The 20,588-nt window shown below is 42.2% G+C and overlaps 1 protein-coding gene across 4 annotated transcripts in view; it reads right to left on the reverse strand.

Annotated features, from left to right (window-relative positions):
• RBFOX1 (RNA binding fox-1 homolog 1) overlaps window positions 1–20,588 on the reverse strand; it is a 2,066,153-nt gene that overhangs the window by 1,197,136 nt on the left and 848,429 nt on the right. The window contains exons 1-2 of one of the 4 annotated variants that reach the window (XM_047839430.1): window positions 16,664–16,727; window positions 10,982–11,044 (exon numbers count right to left, since the gene is read on the reverse strand). The gene's annotated coding sequence lies outside the window, so the exon portion shown is untranslated. Of the gene's footprint in view, window positions 1–10,981; window positions 11,045–11,777; window positions 11,826–16,621; window positions 16,728–20,588 lie in introns of those variants that run through there. The other 3 variants (XM_047839428.1, XM_047839431.1, XM_047839429.1) reach the window with 3 other exon arrangements.

Raw genomic sequence — 20,588 nt, forward strand, 5'->3', positions numbered from 1 at the left:
GCACCTGCAGGCTCTTCAAACGTGTGCAGAGTGCGCCTTCGAAAAGAAGCTTGCAATCTGTGCCAGCCAGCACCATGCAGTGGCAGGACCATGTGCTCGGAATAATAAGGTCTTTTTTTTTTTTTTTTTTACTCTAGACTGAAATAGTTACAATCCTTTTACTACCCCATCTCCAAAATTCCTTATTAAAATATGTATTAAAATTAATGTGAAAACTCACATATATATGTAGACACACGCACACACACACACATATATATTATATAATGTATATATCTCAAAGGCACAATTCAGTTCTTTGCCTGTTAGTCCTTCATCTGTGCTTTTTGTTTTATTTCTCAGGATGAAACTTCAGATAAAGCCCACTGAAAACCTTGAGGGAATGTCAAACGATCATGAGGCTACAGGCATGTTGAGCATCAGGAAACTCAGGGCTGTGGCTCTCAGTGACTCTCCACTTTGCCTGTACTAACAAGAATCTTGTGTGATACACAGTCCCTGGTAACCACGGAGAATGTTGCAGTCTTTCTCGCATAGAGAAGAGAACGTGGCATGAGAACTCTCTAGAATTGTTTCTCCTTATTCGTACCAGTCATCCATTTAATCTACTTTTTAGAGAAGTAAACTTATAAAGACAAGCTAGACATTAGAGGCGATTTTTAGACATCACCCTCCGCAAATCCCTGTGAAGCCAAAATTCCTTGCCGCTATTTCCTTGATGAAATGTACACTCCCATGGGCACTTCTGACCCAGGGTCAGGCATACAGAAAGAGGTCAGTGCAATAGTCAGAGGTGTGGACCCTACAGCAGAAACCCAGCTCCAAGTCTTACAAGCCATCTGACTCTGAGCAATCCACACAAGGGCCAGCTTTCCCATCTGTAAGACAGCAGTAATTAGCAAGACCTATCTTACTAGGTCATTGTGAGGATAAAACAAGGGAATGCACGCAAAATGCTTAGCCCATGGCCAGGCCCATGAGCAGATTTCCAACACATGAGCAGTTTATCTTCAGAACTGCAGAGGACAACACCTGTTTTCCACTGCATGGTCTTAGGCAGGCACTTAGCACTTCCCAGAACTTCCATTAAAAGCTCACTCTTGAAAACATTTTAACAGTTTTGAAGGAAGAGGTTAATTTTATTCTTGTGGGGATAGGGGCATGGGGCAGAGAGAGGGGTTAAGTTACAACAAGGCAAGAGGGCTTCAAACTGAACTGTAGTAACAGCTTCCTTTCTATTGACTGTAGAACCGAGCTTCCTCTGGGTCCCCGCCCTTCACGCAGCTACCATCAGGCTGGATCTTTATGCTTACTCCCTCTCCTCTCTTCTTCCCCACCAGAAGCAGAACAAGGTCTTCTCTAACTAAAACGGAGCGTTTTACTTTTGCTACTACCTTTTGCTGAATCAATCACTGCCAAAGTTATGTTCTCAGAGTCCCACTTTCCACCCCAAAGGGCTTTTCCCAAAAACAATCCTCCGCCTGCAAAAAGGAGGGTTTTTTTTTCTTTTTAAAAATCTTTACAAGAAACCTGTGGGTTGCCATGGTCATCTTCATTACAGAACAGGAAATTGGGGCTGGGAAAGGTTAAGTAAATTTCCCAAGTTTGCAGAAGTGGTAAAAAGGGAGCCAAGATTTGAATCTCTCTTTGTCTTAATGTCTTGTGCTTTTCTAAGACCCCAGCTTCCTTTATCATGATCTCAATGAACTACTAGCTGTGACCCACTGGGTTTATTGGGCACACGGCCCAAAGACTCGCAGCTTATTTGTTTTAGCAGTGCACAACGTTTGTGAACTTCTGCCAAAAAATTTTTCAATGTGTACTGGAGTGGATGGTCCATAAAAATAGACTGATTAACAAGTTCTTATACCTGAATTTACGGGTAAAACAATGGTATCTAAGACTTGAGAGCCAGCAGACACCTGATTTCCAAACTCACAAAACTCTTGTCAAGAAATAGCATCAAAGAGAGAGATTCCAGAACTCCAATGGTTTCAGAAAGAATGTCTTGTGCCAAAATCCATGGATTCTGAAGTTCCTTCTTCCTTAAGGCTTTAACAGTTCACAGAGCAATTATTTTTGTAATCTGGCTTCTCCCTCTATTCTGTGAGTTCCTTGAAGGTAAAGAGTCTGTGTGATTCAAATTTCTAACCCCAATTAGTCTGAATCCTCATTCTAGGCAACTAAAACATAGGCGGCTAAGAGGAGAAAGCCCAAAAGACAAAGGCTATAAATCAACACAGTCCATTTTGAAAAGCGATTTAGCGATACGCATCCAAAGTCATAAAGATGCTTATATCCTTTGACTGTACAATTCCTCTCAGGGGTATTTATCTTTAGTAAGTTACCCTAAGGAACAAAACTCTACAGATCCTGAGTGATTAACTCTGGTAATAATGGTGTTAGTGAAAAGAGCAGAAATGTCCTAGATATTCCATAGTAAAGGAGCAAGACATCACCCTGATGATACACTGTATAGCCCTTAGAATTATGATCGTAGGGAATGTTAGAGCAAGATCAAAAAAAGAAAGCCCAAGGTAAAACTCAAGGGAAGAAATTATAACAGAAATGATAACACCAAATCACAAGCCCATGATGACGACAGCTTTGGAGCACATATCTGGAGAAGGATTGCGTGGAAATGTGGGAAAAGGATTAAACCAGCCTCAGGGCAGTAGCACATGCTAGAACAGTTCAGGCACAAGTAAACCTTGTTTCCTCAATGTCTTTAGAGGAGAGTTTGGATTCTGTTCTAAAATGAAAGGCGGGCACTTGGAGCAGAGCCCTGGGTGAGGGAGCACAGCTTTGCATGCAAGACATGGAGATTCCCCTTCCTGAGCCAGACCCGCACCGGCTGTAGCGTGCGATTACGCTCTCAGACCATCTGCTCAGGGGCTGTGAAGGCAGCCGTGTGTCCTCCTGCCTGGACGCCAGGAGGACACCGATCACTAGTCAATCTGCTTGAAATTGCCTCCGATGATTAGTGTGTAATGACTCAGGTAGGTCACGGCCAGGGACGTTTCTGTTATTAATGCATTAGCAGCTGTAAATGGGCATTGATTCTGCACAGAGTGCAGGTTTATGGACTTGGTGGGGAGAGTCTGGCCCTGTGGAGTGTAAATGGTCATTGCTGGGGGAGGAAGCACCCCACAAGGGCACTGTACTTTAGGGAAGGGTAAGGAAGGCCAGCCAGCTCTGAGAGGAAAACCCTGACCTGAGAATATGGAGAAGAATTTACATGTGAGAGGGATGACTCTTGGACCTCTCCTACATCTGAGATGGGTCTGATCATATATCCTTGGATTCTGAGCCCAACATATACTCCTGTCTATGACTGGCTAATCCATGATAACCAACACAGCTTGGGTTGTTTTATTTACTTTAAATTTTATTTTATAACGTTACCATAAATTTGGGGCCCCATTCATTTTAACGTTCTCACTCTCAGCAAAGATTCAACATGATAATTTATCCAAACTTACTTGTAAGTGAACGAATGAATGATAACGTTACCAGGGTAAGGATGTTAACTTAAATATCAATGTCATGGCACCCTGAGCTGGAACGGTCCACAATACAGTTTTTCAAGATAATTTATCCTACTTAAATACAGACACTGAAGTCCAATGAGTGACTGAATTCACCAAAGCTCATGCATACACAGGCAGCCCAGCAGAAGATTATTTCTCAGTTATGTAATTGCTCTGAATAGTTCTCATTGTTACCATTTATTTACCTCTGACTGTATGCCCAGCACACAGTTGGGGTTGGCACTTTCTGAGGCAAGAATCTTCATCTGTGAAAATAACTGCCTGAATTCTAAAGAAATTAGCCACATGCTTAAAAAAATATATTCTGGCTGTCAGCACTAGGAGAAAGTTTATCTTTTTTTCTGTGGAGCTTCTAAAAAGAAATCTGTAGCATCCTTCATTTAGAAAAACCAAATTCCTTGTTTCTACAACTTATTAACCAGCCATTCTTGTTTTTATTTGTCCTTTGCAATTTCCAGCTGTTGCTACAGGTTCACTAGTGTCTCAGATGAACAACCTCACATTACAGTGCAGGGTAGAAACAGCAAGTAGACCTAATCTTTAGCTTAAGTGAAGGGATTTAGCAGAAACCCCAAGTCATTGTTTTGTTGTTCTCCTTAGGTCATTCTATTGGGAAGTGATGAATAATCAGGGTGAAGAGAGATTTCAACTCTTAGGTGCTCCAGCGGAAGAGGCCACAAGCAGATGTGCTTTCATTTCCTTTCACCCTATAATGCAACCAACGGATGTGGATCAAACCGTATCAACGTCAGTTTATTATACTCACTTTCTTGTCCAGAAGACAATATGTTCATTTTTGCCCACAGGTTGGGGGCTGGGAGGAGCCACTGCTGGCCATAACTCATCACTCTCTGCCTGGCTCAGATACTTCCCTTCAATCTTCTCTCCTGTGGCCTCATTTCTGTCTTTCTTGTTTATTCACTAAATTCCAAGTCGGAAGGGGTCTTAGTTACACACTATTCCAGTTAAATTCCTTGCTGTTATTATGATTATTTAACAAAGAAAGCTAAGTCAGATTGGTCAATGTGTTAAGGATCACGTGGTCACTCCACAAAGGGGCGCCTGGGTGGCTCAGCTGGTTACACATGCAACTTCAGCTCAGGTCATGATCTCATGGTTCCTGGGTTGGGCCCCACACGGACACCCATGCTGTCACCCACGCTGACAGTATGGAGCCTGCTTGGGATTCTCTCTGTCTCTGTCTCTCTCTCTGCTCCTCCCCCACTTCAAAATAAATAAATAAACTTAAAAAAAAAGGATCACGTGGTCATAAAGTCAGGCCATTAGCCTGACTCTTGATTTTTCAAAGATTGATCTAGATTGGAAAGTATGGTAAGGGAGGACTGTGAGGGGTTATGAATGACAAAAGAATGGTTTCAAAATGCAAAAAGTGATCGTCTTTCACAGCAATAATCGATGCAACTCAAGAAATCATTGTCTCAGGGCTCCTGGGTGGCTCAGTCACTTAAGAGTCTGACTTTGGCTCATGATCTCATGGTTTGTGGGTTCAAGCCCCCCATCGGGCTCTGTGCTGACAGTGCAGAGCCTGCTTTGGGATTCTCTCTTTCTTTCCCTCTGCCTCTCCCCTACTCGCTCACACTCTGTCTCTGAAAATAAATAAACTAAAAAAGAAAAAGAATTAATTCTTTGTCTATGTGCACTTGCCACTTTTGCGGGTGTCAGGGATAGAGTGGTAAGCAAGACAGAGACACATCATGCCTTCAGAGATCCTCTAGTACAACTGGAGGAGGCAGGAAATGCAGAAGCAATAAATACAATAATTAGAGCATGTAAGGAGTGCTTTGTAATACTTGAGCTGGGTGAAATGATGGAGAATAACGAGGCAGATAGTGGGTGCGACTTCAGGCTCTTTTTTTTTAAAGTTTGTTTGTTTGTTGGTTTGTTTGTTTGTTTGTTTAGAGAACACAAGCAAGGGAGGGATAGAGACAGAAGGAGAGAGAGAATCCCAAGTAGGCTCCACATGCTGTCAGCACAGAAGCCCAACATGGGGCTCGATCCCATAAACTGTGAGATCATGACCTGAGCCAAAATCTAGAGTCAGACCCTTAACAGACTGAGCCACCCAGGTGCCCCTTCTCTCTCTCTCTCTCTCTCTCTCTCTCTCTCTCTCTCTCTCTCTCTTTTAAAAAAGTTTATTTATTTTGTAGAGAGAAAGAGAGAGAACAAGTAGGGAAGGGGCAGAGAGAGGGAACCCCAAGCAGGTTCTGCACCATCAACATAGAGCCCAATGCTTGAACTCATAAACCTGAAATGTGAGATCATGACATGAGCCGAAATCAAGATTCAGACATTTAACTAACTGAACCACCCAGGAGCCCCAGGGCTTCTCTATTTTTTATCCATGGTCCTGAAATCCAATAATCATACACAGTTTCCTTGTAACTTTCATTTTTTTTAATCTTCCTCTGTTCTAACAATAAGGGAGTGAAAGAAAATTGTTTTTCTTTTTTTATTTATCTACCTATACTCTCTTGCTTCACAGTCTCATATACTCATTAAATCAAAAAGATCCCAAGTTCCTTATTCCCTTTGTAGAAGAGGGAAGCGAGGAGGAACAGGAAGGATTTTACCGAGTTGGCTATGCAGCAGCTTATGACAGACAAGAGATACACAGATGGAATGTGTGAATATGGATGTGTGGTGGTGGGTGGTCAAGTGTCAGAGCACATGGTAAGGTCAGAAGAGAGTATCTTTTGGTGTGCCCTCTACACCATGAGACTCTAAATCAACTGGCACGAAACCCACCCCAGGCCTGGCCATCATTTAAATTAATGTTCTTACATTGCTCATGCTCTTGCTTCCTCTCCCTCCTGTATTCAGCTGAAGGCTGACCACCCCATTTCTAGCCAACATGCTGACTTTTAACCACTTCCTGAAGATAATCATTACTCTTTCTTTTCCAGTTCACCCTTAGGCTGTTCTACTCTTTGCTTGCTCCACCTAGTCCAGATTCTAAAAATATCACGGGGTCACACGTCTACAATGAAAACAGGCTTAGTATTTTCTTTACCCTACAAGGGGAATCAAGGAATTAAAGTACACATATTCAACAGGAGGGTCTTAACTGAGCTATATACCAAAGTGTACAATAAGAATAAGGAAGGGTTACTCTGGCTGGTAAGACCACAGGTGACAAATTTTGAAGTCAGGAAGTAAACACATTTGCAAGTCAAGAGATCAACATGCTTGGTGGAAATATGTTATCTAGGGATTCTCAAAGAGAAGGAAGAATGTTAGAGACAAACTTAGCTAACTGAACAAGTAACTAGATAATATTCATGCTTGGGGAACAGTAGTCCTCCAACATGTAGGATGGAGTCCAGAGGATGGTGGCTTTGGGCATTAAACCACAGCCACTTGAGGAAGTAGCACCTAGAGTGATATGCCAAAAGAGGGAATGGAATTAGGGGTTCCAGAAGGTCCATATCAAAGCCTCACTCCTCTGGTGGTGGGTGAAGAGCAAGACAAAATCGGTGGTGACTGAAGCTTGGGACTGGGGTACCTGGGGACAGAGTAGCATCCAGAGGGGAGAGCATAGGGTGTGGTCTGATGTCAGTGTTAAGCATTTGGAGCCCAAAGTGACAGCAGAAGTAAGTGAAGATGTGAGGCACATGGGTAGCTCGGTCCGTTGAGCATCTGACTTCAGCTCAGGTCATGATCTCACAGCTTGTGAGTTCCACCCCACAACGGACTCTGTGCTGATGGCTTGGAGCCTGGAGCCTGCTTCGGATTCTGTGTCTCCCTCTCTCTCTCTGCCCCTCCCCTACTCACACTCTTTCTCTCTCTCTCTCTCTCTCTCTCTCTCTCAAAAAATAAAATAAACATTAAAAAACATTTAAAAAAAAAAAAGAAGTAAGTGAAGATGTACAGCAATTTGTGCTGCACAGGACACTGGAATTCAGTCACAGATTTGGAGTCTGTTGCTCTAGGCCTATCTAGGCCTTGACAAAGCAGAAGTCAGAGCTTTAAACAAGAATCAGAGTAGGAAGTATAAGGCAAAAGGCAGCCATCATGGAGATCCAGATGGGTCTACTGTCTAGACTCAATTCTGTTTCTCCCACTTACATAACGCTCCATCAGAAGGTGAGATGTGTCCATCCATCTATTCATCCCCCCATGTGCTCACCCATAGCTATGTCCAGCAAGTACTGATTACCTATTACAGACAATACTTCAGTAGATGTTGTGGCTATAATCAGAGGTTATATGCTCTAATAACCAGTGTATGACAGACACCAACCAGTGAGAACAAACACATTGTATGACATTTGAGGGTCATTAACTCTTTTGTTCAGGATCAAGGGTTCATGTACGGGCATAATGCACATGGAATCGCAGGGAATAAAGGTGCTTAGGGGCCTGGGGACAGCAGCAGTTCACCAACCAATGTCCACACTGGTATTTATCAGCTAAGTATCAGCATGAATGCAAGGATACAAATTTCAGAACTGGCCCCCTGTACTGACAGGGCCTCCAGTCTCGAGCTGCCCCATCCAATGTGATAGATTATTACTAGCCACATGACACTGTTTAAATTTAAAATAACTAAAAATAAACAAAATGATAAACTTAGTTCCTTGGTTACAATAGCCACATTTCCAGCGCTCAGTGGTCATATCTGGCTACTGGTTACCATACTGGACAGCAAAGATAAAGAAGATTCCTACCATGACATAGAGTTCTTTTGGATAGCACTGGACAAAAGGAAAACATTAAATTAATTTTTGGTTAATTAATTAAACTTCTGACATAGCGTGCCAAGGGAAGTATAATCTGGCAGGAAATAGAGATCTAAGGAAGGCTTCCACTGGAACTTAAATTTAAAGTTTGTAGGAAATTAGGGGCACCTGGGTGGTTCAGTCGGTTAAGTGTCTGACTCTTGACTTCAGCTCAGGTCATTAACCCACAGTTTGTGGGATCAAGCCCCATGTAAGACTTCATGCTGATAGCATGGAGCTTGCTTGGGATTCTCCCTCTCTCTGTTTCTCTCTCTAAAAATAAATAAATTAACTTTTAAATAAATAAATACATAATAAAAACTTCTAAGAAATTACTCTGAAGCTGAAGTTCAACCAGTGACCCTACAACCACCAGCCTGCTGTGGCTCTCCTTTGTGTATACAGATCACAAAGGGATGTGGAGACCTACAATCCTACAAAGACATCAGAATGTGCAAAACAGCTCTGTATCATATACAACAGCCAATCTGTGCCAAAGGGCACCAATGCAAATGGAACATCCTGGAAAAGAATAAACAATGAAAGATAACCAGACTTTGGAAGTAGTAAATGAACATTGATTTTCTAAAGCCAACAGAGACCTCAAAACCCTAACTCAGACCACCATAGGATAGTCACATCAGTGCAGGCACAACGTTAGATGTGTGCAAATTCTAAAACCAGGACTGTTGCTTCCAGTAAAATCCCATGAGGGGCAGTTTCCTAAGCAGCAATGTTACTGGTGAGGCGAACCCAACACCCAGACACACAGCCAATGTAGATGTCAGGCCATCTATTTTCTTGACCATGAAGCAACCTCCCAGAACTCGATCTCTGTTGTAGGGGACGTGACCCCTTGGCCCCAGATGTTGATTGAGGTTCACTGCTCCAGGGAAGCTAGGACCACAAGGTAAGCATCGAAATCTATTAGATACACAGAAATTGGGCAGCTGCTCTAAATATCCCCAGTGAGGAGTTTTTCCATTTCTTCCTTTTTTATTTTTTCTTAAATTATCAGATATCTACACACTGGTGTAGAGCAGCAAATTAATAATTTTTTTTTCTCTTTAGACTGCAATCGTAGATATGGAAATACCATACCCAAAGACAAATTAACATGAGCTCCTTACAACGCTGTACTAATTATCTCGGGGACCAGAGCCTCCCCTAGGTTAGAAATTTCAGCCCCAATCCAGGGATGGAACATGAATTCCTTTCTGAGAAGCAGTAATTTGTATCATGTTGAGAAGGTAGAGAGAAAGGCGGGAGGGTCACACATAATCTGAAAACACATCCTGAAACCTTCCTCTTCCATCTCTACCTTGCCTGCTCCAGCACCACAAAGAAGGGAAGCAAGGATATTGCTTGAAACAGAAGAAGATAAAGATGCATATTTAACTTTACACCAAACAGACTTCATGCCAAACAGCCTCTCCTTTCCACTTACAAAACCTTGCAGTTTTCAGAAAACGCTGTAGCCTGAACTTCAAAGGCAATGAAAGATAGATGTGGCATGTAGGGAATTAGACACGAAATTTCCTTTATTATTAGGAACAAAAGCTGTGGGTCTAATCTCCTGTGTGATACAAGCTTTAGCTGATCAGGGTCACAGTGAGTCACTCTGATATTACAAACAGCAAATACACCATCTTTTTCTTTCTTTCTGCCTCCTCCTCCTTCTATCATTCACATATGCAAATTCCGTAGCAAAAAGGGGAGTCATGCGTTACCACTGAGGGCAAAAGAACTCCCTTTGATCAGCCTCTTCCAGGCCTGGAGTCCCACAGTCTCTGATTCCACCTGCCCCTTTATGATATTTGATGTATCAAATTATACACCACCCATCTCAGAAGTAGAATGTATTTTTTGTAAAATTCTGAAACCTTACCAAAGAAGCTGCATTTTGAAAAAACTAAATATTTCCTTTAGTTAGCCTTTTAAAACTTTGATATTTGTGGTTAAATTATGACAGATTGTTCTTCGCCAGCAGAACTACTGCAGAGGAGAGCTGATGTCCCGTGCACCAACACCAACACCAACACCTCAAAAGCTAGCATCTCATAAAAAAGGAGTCGGGGAAACTGGAGAAAATACTGCTGGCTTCACCAGAAATAAAGTCCTTGTGCACAATGAGAACGGCAGACGGCAGAAAGTGCTTACTTGCTAAAAACAAATGAAATTTCTGAAATGTACCCCAGCATCTTAAAAGTACAGAATTTCTTTTTCTGCAGTAATTTTTATATAGTAGGAATTGTATTCTGGTACAAAATGAATTGTTCTTAAATGCCTCAAGAAATATGTGGTCTCACTTACTGATCTGTTTTTGCTGGCATTTCTTTCTACTTTGCAGGGTCATGCAGCTGGGAGAGAGGGACAAGATATCTCCTAATGAGAAAAGCTTAGGGAACAAATAGACGAGAAAAGCACATTTTAATTTAACCTCCAGCCAGCAGTGGTAGGGTTAATCCCCCAATGCGCACAAACATTTCCTGTGTTCCTTGTGGGGGTTCTGCCTGGCACACCATCCTCTCACCTCTGAATCCAATGCAGTAGAGCAGAAAAGAAAGACACAGGCAGGCAGCACAGTGTTTGTGGGAACTTCAGGCCTGCAGAAGAGAGCTTTTCATCGCAAACACGATCAAAGAAATAGATGTATTTATGTAATGAAGGTTCAAAAGCGGTCACACTTACTGAATGCTGAGCCCGATCAAGGAAGCTGTAAGTCCCACTGGCATGAGTTCTTTGAGCAGTTTCCTAGGGAAGAAGAGAGGGGGAGACTTGAGTATCAAGGAACGTACTCTCGTATTGTGCCTTAACCTGTCTTGTCATCGTCCTATCTGGCTAACCTCTAAAATAGGCTTTTGATGAAACAGTGTATTTTACAATGATGATGGTAGTGATGATGAAAAGGATTAAGATCAAGTCTTTCAATATATTTTCATTTAATTCTTTCACACTCCGATTAGGAAGGTATTACTATTTTCTCTGTTTCAGAAGAGGAAACCAAGGCTCAGACAGTTCAAGTAAGTCATACTTGCACAAAGTATGCATTAAGGTAGCAGAGCCTGGATTTGAACTGGGCAATTGGATACCAAGTTTACAACAGGTTTGCTATGCACATGCCTTCTACAGTGAGCTCTATGCTATAGGATGTGTTCAAGGAAAGATGAGAGGCCAATTTTTCAGAGATATTATTGCCTGGAGTTAGGCAAAAAGAGATAAACTCTCTTTTCAACTCTAGAACTCTAGGATTCTATAATGGTCAATCCCATGATGGCTAACACTCAAAGTGACTGTGATACAAGGTGTCCTATCAATAATCAATTTCAGAAACATGGCTATCATCTCCCAATCAGAAGGAACAAGATCCATGTCCATTAATATTTAAATATCAAAACCAAATATCACTCAAACTGCAGATGGCCATTATAATCTCATGTAATTCAGTGGGTTGGGGGAGAGGTCATCTCTAATCACAAAGACTTACTAATAGATATAAGAGAGTTACATGGCACCCTATACTCAAGAGAGTTGATTCTGACCCGTTCCCACTCTGGGGTCATGGGAGTAGCAGAGGTGGGATTGGTTTGCAGGATTCTAGAACCTGTTCTAGTGTTCTATTATTTCTCTCGAGTAGTGACACAGTGTGTGCTCAGATTCAATGGAACTCACAAGTTTCAGAGTTTAATTATAAACAGTATTCACAGATATATGTTTGGAAAATATTCTCCCGTTCTTAATAGCTTTAAAAAAATTTTTTTTAACATTTATTTGAGGGACAGAGAAAGACAGAACATGACCGGAGGAAGGGCAGAGACAGAAAGGGAGATAGAGAATTTGAAGCAGGCTCCAAGGCTCTGAGCATCAGCACAGTGACCAATGCGGGACTCAAACTCATGAACCATGAGATCACGACCTGAGCCGAAGTCGGACGCTTACCCAACTGAGCCAAAAGTCGGACACTTAACCAACTGAGCCACCCAGGTGCCCCTCTTAATAGCTTAATATGATGGAGGTTTTTTTTTCCAATCTTCATATTTGGTGAGCCCACTGGTGTTGATAAATTAGAGCGTCTGAAAATAGAGAGTGGTTCTAAAATAGCGGAAAGAGAGATTTGCATCTGGAGAAGCCTGAAAGTATACACAGCTGTGAAGTTGTAAGGATGGTGGTAACAGTGGTCATTTATCTGTCCTTTCTTCTTTCCTTCCGTTCATCCATCCATCCATCCCAATCATCCATGACTCTGCTACCTACCAGCTTTGTGACCTTGATCAAGTCACTTAACTTTTCTTTGTCTCAACTTCTTCAACTATAAAATGAGAATCATATAGTGCCTATCTCAACAGATTGAGGTATTAGAAGTTAGTATTTGTAAGGCACTTATTTAGTATTATGCATGGCACAAAGTCAATGCCATATAAAAGTTGTTTATTATTATTATTGTTATTATTATTATTATTGAAGTATAGTTGAAATACAATATTTTATTAGTTTCAGGTATACAACATAGTGATTTGACAATTATAAAATGCTCACCACAATAAGTTTAGTTACCACCTGTCACCATAAAAAGTTATTATAATACTTTTGACTATATTCCCTACAATGTACTTTTTATCCCATGACATTCATTTTATAACTGGAGGTTTGTATGAAAGTTTATTATTATTTATCAAGCCCCTCTTTATGTCAAGCACTATCCTCTTGGTGCCTACAGTCCAGGGGGAAAGTCAGATCTCGGTCAGGGATGGTGGGGAAGACTTTGCCAAGGAAGCAGCAATGGAAATGAGATCTTCATGATGAGAAGAATGTAACCACATGAAGTGATAGAATATGATTTGGGAAAAGGAGGCAGAAAATTTAGGAAATGAATAGTCAAAGTATATAATTATCTTCTATAAATTCATAGTATGCCTCAGCTGGAGAATTATCTGTGTCCTAGTAAAAAAATATTAATGATGATAATAGTAATAGAAACAATAGCAGTTGCAATAGTTTTATTGAACCCATAGTATATCCAGACTTTGTATCAAAATCTACATGTGTCTTCTTATTTATTAAAAATAATGATGGCTTCTTTTGTCAGGTTCCACTTCCTAACTCTTGGGCAACTCTCTCTGGTACTTCTTCCTTCCCTTCACATAGTCGCTTACATACTCTAGGATCCAGCTAAACTGATGCCTTAAAGACAGAAGGCATCGTTATACCTGTAGGCCTTTGGTCACATCTTTCTTCCTCAACTGCCCTAATCCTGGCTCAATTTCAACTTGTTCTTCAATGTCCACCCAAGTGTGAACTTCTCTCTGCAACTTTCATTGACCTGTCCAGCTGGACTGAATTTTTTCCAGGGGCTCTGTGATCTTTCACACACCCTTCTATCTGAACAAGAATCACACACTCTAACCCACTGTAGAGCTGGCCTGCTCTGGCTGTGAGCTCCTGGAGGCCAAGGACAATGTTTTACTGATATTTGGTGGCCTCATTGTCTGGCACAGTGCCCAGCCACTTAGCAGCGGCTCACTACACTGGACGGAATCAGCAGTGATTCCTCATTGAACCAAAGTGGTATAGCTCCAAGGAAGGGCACTGAAATTTATTCCAGAGAGAGGTTCTCCCTAAGCAAAACAGCCATCACTGGTGTTCCCATATTTGGTACCCAGATGATAATATTAACTTCTCATCCACATCAGCTTCATGCCCACACCTTTAGATCTGTTTTTAACCCAACCTGCAGTTGAAATGAATTTTATAACCACCCCCCTTACTAATAAGAATCCACCAAATTCTCCAGGCAGATTGTTTTATAAAAGCAAACAAAGGCTAAGAACCATTGTTACAAGGTGAGAATAGAAATGGTCATTAGCAGCAATGGCACCAGACAGTGAGAAAAATCTAAGATGCTCTCTAGAGTTCCAGAGGAGCTGTATATGTTCAAACCAAAACAAAACAAAAACCAACTAAGATTGTCCTGAGTTTGCAATTACTCTTGCAAACTACCTTAAGAGCAATTTGTGACCAGGGAGAATCTTGGGTCCCAGAGGAATTGGGTGGAATTCTCATCATACTGAGACCAAGGCTGGAGCCAAAGGGCTGCAAGTGAACAAAATTTTAAAGGACATCAGAACAAAGTCAGGCAGAACAGAGGTGAATGCTCGCTTCCTGCATTAGCTGCCCTCACCTCTGCACTTTGTCCAAACAGACGCAAAAAATAGCGAGCCAATTACTTCCAAAACACTGGAGTTGATGACCCCTGGGTAGGCAGCGTGCAGTTTAACTCTCTCATTCGGTAAATCGGGCTGGTACTGGAGTGTTTCCACTCCCACAGACTGCCACAGACTGCTTGAGGATTTCCCCACTTGGACGACGGCAATAGGCTGCAGAGATCGCCTTCTGTCTTCAGGCTTTCACCTCTAATTCCTCCAAAGAGCTGGCACAGCAATCTTTACGGAATGTGACTGTGACTATATTGCTTGACTATTTAAACCCTGCACTGATGGCTTCCCATTCCATTCAGGACAAAGCCTATACCTTGTGACATAGCCTGACATCCTGCATGGTGTGCTTCTGGCCACACTCCAGCTTTATTTATTTATTAGTGAGCAGGCACACCCTCCCTCTGGACCCCTAGTGTACCAGCCCTGGGGACCTTCTAGTTCTGGATCATACGTGATTTGCCACCTGCCATGGGGATACTGTACATGCTGCATCTTTGACCTGGGATGCTTTTAACACCCACTAACTCCCATTCATCATTACTTTCTTATGGAAACCCCTACTACATGGTCTCAAGAGCCCTTCCTCATAGCACATAGCATGGCTATCACTTAACACTCAGGCACAAATGATTTAACTGATGTCTGGCTGTCTCCACTATGTTAACTGTATGAGGGCAGGGACTATGTCTATCTCACTCACCATTTTGACACCAGCTCTAACCACACTGTTGTGAATATGAAGGTATTCAACATATAGTTGCCAAAGGAAGGATAGGTGGAAGGGAGGAGGGATGGAAAGAAGGTTTCCTCACTGTTTTGCTAACTTTACACAGGCTTTGGCTGACTACACAGATTTTCTGAGTTATTTCCTTCCCTCTACCCCATCTCTGCCTAGCACAGATCTGGAAGTCATGTCTGAAGTATATGATCCTGGTTCCATTAGGGCTGTGTTCAGTAGTAATGAAACCTCGCCTGATCTCAGTTCAATTTTCTCCCAGGAATGTGGAAGGTACTCTTCAGTTTTTGCTAGTTCCTAAAACTGAGAACTCAGTAATTGTGGGGTCACCATTCTCTGCCATGTATTCACTGAGAAGAAGAGAATAAGCCAGGCTCTGGAGCAAGAAAAATTGATTTGAGAGAAGAATAGGCAAGACTGGAAAGGCCATGGGAGGGGGATTTCTGGGTGGGGCTGAGACTCACTCCTATGCTGGGGGATAAATATCCACATTCTGTGAGCTACTTTGAGTATGCTTCTATTAACTTTCAACAAAAGAGGTACATGTAAGACATTGGTCTCAAAGGGTGGCATCTCACCTAACTAGGGGGATTCTCTACCAACCCTTCATTCAGGTTAGGAAGCTGTATCTTAATCAGTGATTGTGAGTGGGTACACACTCTCTAACCTTACTCAGGTGTCTGAAGTTTAACTGTCCTAAAAAGGGGTCTCAGGCCACATCAACCACAGACTAATGCAGCCAGTATCATATGGGCTTTTTATGTGTAATTTGGCAATGATGGGCATGGAGAAGCTACAACTGACCATATCTGGGACGGGAGGAGAATAAATCAAGATGGGGAGTACAATGAAGTTTCCTTAGGTTGGAGATAGAGACCCTCTCCAAGGGAATCCAGTGACTCTCAGCCATGTAACAAGAGCCTGCTGACCAATGGCAGCTACTACAGGTGGATGATCAGACCAACCACACTTGGTCATGCAAACAATTCAGTATACCCCTGGATTTGTTCTAGGATCTAGGCACCCTGAGCTCTAGACTGAGAACTGATATGTAATTTTACTGTCCATGTGTGGTTTATTTCCTAGGGAGAGCCATAGGTTAAAGACCATCTCCCATTGTGATCACACATAAGCATTCTACACAGCAAGGGCGGCAAGAGATACTTTGAAAGTTGATTCTCCTATATCATCTTTTAGCGTCCCACCCCATCCCTTCAGATGCCTGGTCTGTGCATTGAGTATTCCCAAAACATTCTCTTTTTTCCCCTTGTATTTATTAAATGTAAGTGACTGTGCTGAACAAGAACAAAATCTGAGATAGTAGTTCTAAACTAAAACTGAATGCTCCATGCCCTCTAATATCACTATCTGGTCCCATACCTGGGATTCTGTTCCGTCTCTGTCTGCCAGGTAAACACGTACCTATTCTTCATGTCCTTGGGGAGCCCTTGCCAGGCACAATAAAGAGGTCCCTCTTCCTCAGTCTTAGAATTCCATTAGTGATTCTGAGCACTCATTACTCATAGACAATGGTCTCTATGTTGTCCTCGCCAACGGATTTACATTCCTCAGCACCTTAAAGCCCTAGGCTGTGTTTTACCTTATTTATGAGTGACAGTACTCTATGGATTTTGGACAGAGAATTGGGTTCAAATTAATTCTCCCATTCATTAAGCTATGTAACTTTGGGCAAGCTGCTTGACATCTCTGAGCCTCAGTTTTCTTCTCTATCAATTGGGTGTAATAATGCCCTCCTGAGAGGGTTGGTGTGAGGAGTACACGATGCAATTACCTGGCAGTGCTACTCAATAAATGCCCGAGAATGATGCCTACTTGGTCAACAACAGTCATTCCAATAAAAAAAAAGGCTTAATATGTTTTGCAAAATTTTGCCAAAGTGTAAGATTATCCAGATGATGGCAAGACCAGAGCCAAGGCATACCAATGGCCAACACAACACTTGGCACAAAGTAGGTGCTCAGTAAGATTTCTGAAAATAAAGAACTAATGAAGCTCTTCCCTTAATGATGAAATATAACTGTAGCTGCTACTCCAAGGCTTATATTTGACTTGTTATACTGCCTAAATGCAATAAACATCAATTAGCCTGCCTGCTGCATTTAATTTGGCTGTACCCACCTGTCCAGTAAGGACTCAGGTACAGTATCTGTGACTTCTCCATGGGAAGCTTTTTCCCAGTCTCCCTCCCTAGGGAAGCAAACTTCTACTTAAAGCTCCAGGGACCTTCGAAAGACTAACGATATTACACCCCACATGCCACCCCCCCTTTGAAGCTTATTGTTGGTGTGTTTAATTTCCTGTCTTGGCCTTACAGGAGATTTCTAATGTTTGGGCTGTAGGGTATGTTCTGATTAAAAATAATCCTCCCAATTACAGGTTGGCATGAGCCTCCCGTCACACGCACTCTGCCACCAGCCTCTGCTTCCCTGTCAGCAATAATTGTGTCTGCAGTGCCTAACTGTAAATGAAAACCCAAGGGGCAAGTTTGGGTCCCTGGTTCCCAGGCCGCACTGGATCTTTTAATTTGCACTGTCTGTCAAAAAGACGCTGCTATGTGTACTCCAAAGAAATCCTGAGACTCTCAGATTCAAGGCTAGAAAGAACAAAGGTACCACAGCCTTCTTGGAGAAACTGTATTTGAACCTGCCAGAGATAACAGGGTATGTGTAAGGCAATTCTTTTTATTCCGTTCCAAACTTTAGTTACACCCAGTATAAAAAGGGAAGCTGAACTCTAGGGAAATTTCAAGATGTATTATTATTATTATTATTATTATTACTATTATTATTATTTTTACCAAGTTCATGAGACAGGACATCAAAATCAAAGCATACAATAACAACTCTGTGAAAGTAAATATACCTGAGACCTGATTATTTTAATTTAAATAACATTAAAACTTTTTGGGTGTAGAGTGAGAGGAAAGAAAGATGTTCTTTTAGGTGGGAAATACCATCAATTTCTTCCTATACAAGCAGAGAGATCACCCTATAGCCAGGTCCACATTGGGCACTTGAAATATGGTGTTGAGTCAAACAGCGTCACTTGGAGACAGTACTGAGCAAAGTTCTGTGTTAGGAGAAATGAAGGAGAGCATGGTTTTGGTGTGCCTCTATATTCCACATCCCTTTTTCTAAGAATGGTGCCTGCCCAGGAATGCACCTGGTCTTGCTCATACCTTGTTTCCCCCTGGACAGATGATACAAAGCAGAGATATCTGACCCTTGGATGAACATTAGGGGCCCTATCTTAGGAATCTACAATGGGGACATGAAAACAATGTGTCACTATGTCAGCTTGTAGGCATGGCATCTGCACAGTGATGCAGAATGAGGACCTAGGGCACGTTCTGAAATTAGTAACAGCGGTCAAGGAGAAGGCACAGCAGACCAAGTCCATCTGTGGAAAGCAGGGTAAATGGAGTCAATACAGAGAGAAGCAGAAGAGCCCACACAGTGGAAGGGACACAGTGTGCAGAGCTTGGCACCTGGGTTCCAAAAGCATTCATATTTCTTATTCCACCACTCCTGATGTCCTGCTGAACATTCCACACAGAGGATGAACGTGAAATACCAGTGTGTCTTTCTAAGAAAGTGTGCTTTCGGCTAGCCTAGCTTCAGTGGTTTTCTACCACTTACAACACATGTTTTGGTGACCAAGTTATTCACATAAGACCTATGCAGGACCACACATAGGTTCGAACCCAGGCAACTGTGCTGATAAAGCTTGCCATAGATCAAATTCAACACCTGGCCTGTTTTTGTAAATAAAGTTTTATCGAGACATGGCCACATTCATTCAACTATGTATTATCTGTGGCCATGTTCATGCTAACACAACAGAGCTGAGTAGTTGTCAGACTTTATGCCTTACAGACCCTAAAATATTTACTACTTGGCCCTTTATAGAAAAAGATTGCCACCCCTGGATATCTGAGGCTTACACAGATTCCCACAGAGATTCACCAAGATCTAAATAAATAAATAAATGTATAAATAATAAAAATCACAACTGTTATGATCACTATTCGATACTAAGCATCTAACATGTACCGGGCACAAAATCCCCTGTGGGCATGACATCCATTATTTCCCTTTTGATGATGATGAAGTAGGCATTAAAAAACCTGAAAGAATTTGTAGCAGGTATTACCATGAATAATCAGTAAAGCCAGCATCCAAATCTAGTTCTGTGTGACTCTAAACATCATACTTTCAGCCCATATTTGATACAGCTATAATTTTTTCTAAAAACAAGATGCTGCCTAGCCTGGCTTTTTTGGTGGTGCCCTGCAGCTCATTTCTAGCACGAGGAGAGAAAGTATGACCACCACCTTCACAAAGCAGCTTCCCTGAAATAGTTTCCTTTACCAATCCTACTGCAAGCCCAGAAATCTTCACATTTCCACCATTTAAAGGGGGGATTTTCTGTGGCCTGGGATGTTTCCTTAGAGGTACCAGGGGTTAGAGGAAACTAAATCAGAAGAGGAAAGATTTTTAATTCCTGGAGACAGATTCTTAGGTTGAATCATAAAAGACCAGCAGAAATGGACAGAAACCATTGGCTGATTACTGGCACTGCACAAAATTGTTTGGAAGACAGAAATGCTCCTTCCCATCATGGCAGAAATGGCCAGTGAGTTCTTTCTATCAAAAGGAATGAGGCTTTTTCAGCAAGTGTTCATGAGTTCACATGAACTGGGTTTACTCAAATCCATCAGTGTCTGGAGCTGGCCTGGTACAAACTTGGGATTAAGGAGACCAAAGGATCTTATCCATGTAGAAACCATGAAACTCCTCACATAAAAAACTCAGGATGGAAAGAGAGTACCAACCTCCGCAGAAATCTGACACAGGAAGCTTTGCTGCTTCAAGGAAAGTGATAACGGAGAGGGCTCAGTGTCACCTGCAAGGCGCCAGGCTCCTGGAGCAAGGCTTGAAGAAAAAGCAGACCCCCTCCCCATCCACCCCCCCCCCCCCCCCCCCCCCCCGCCACACACACACCATGTGGTTTCTGCCCTGTGTGGTTTCAACTCTCATCTCAAATATCGCTTCCTTTGCCTCCCGGATCCCTCTCTGCAGCAAATCTAGGACAGGCTTCTTCTCCTTGCATTTATCAGTTGTAGCTGCATGGCAAACACCACCATTTGATTAGTATCTGCCTCTCCTGCTGAACTCCATGACTGAATACTCATGAGGACTCCGACACCGAGGGTTTTGTTCCATTCCGAATGCTCTGTACCTAACCCAGCACCTGGAACAAAACCGGGGCTCAATAAATATTTGCTGAATAGATGAGTGAATGGCTAATTCCAGAACGAAACCAC

Source organism: Prionailurus viverrinus, chromosome E3, assembly GCF_022837055.1.
Source record: "Prionailurus viverrinus isolate Anna chromosome E3, UM_Priviv_1.0, whole genome shotgun sequence".
NCBI lineage: Eukaryota > Metazoa > Chordata > Mammalia > Carnivora > Felidae > Prionailurus > Prionailurus viverrinus.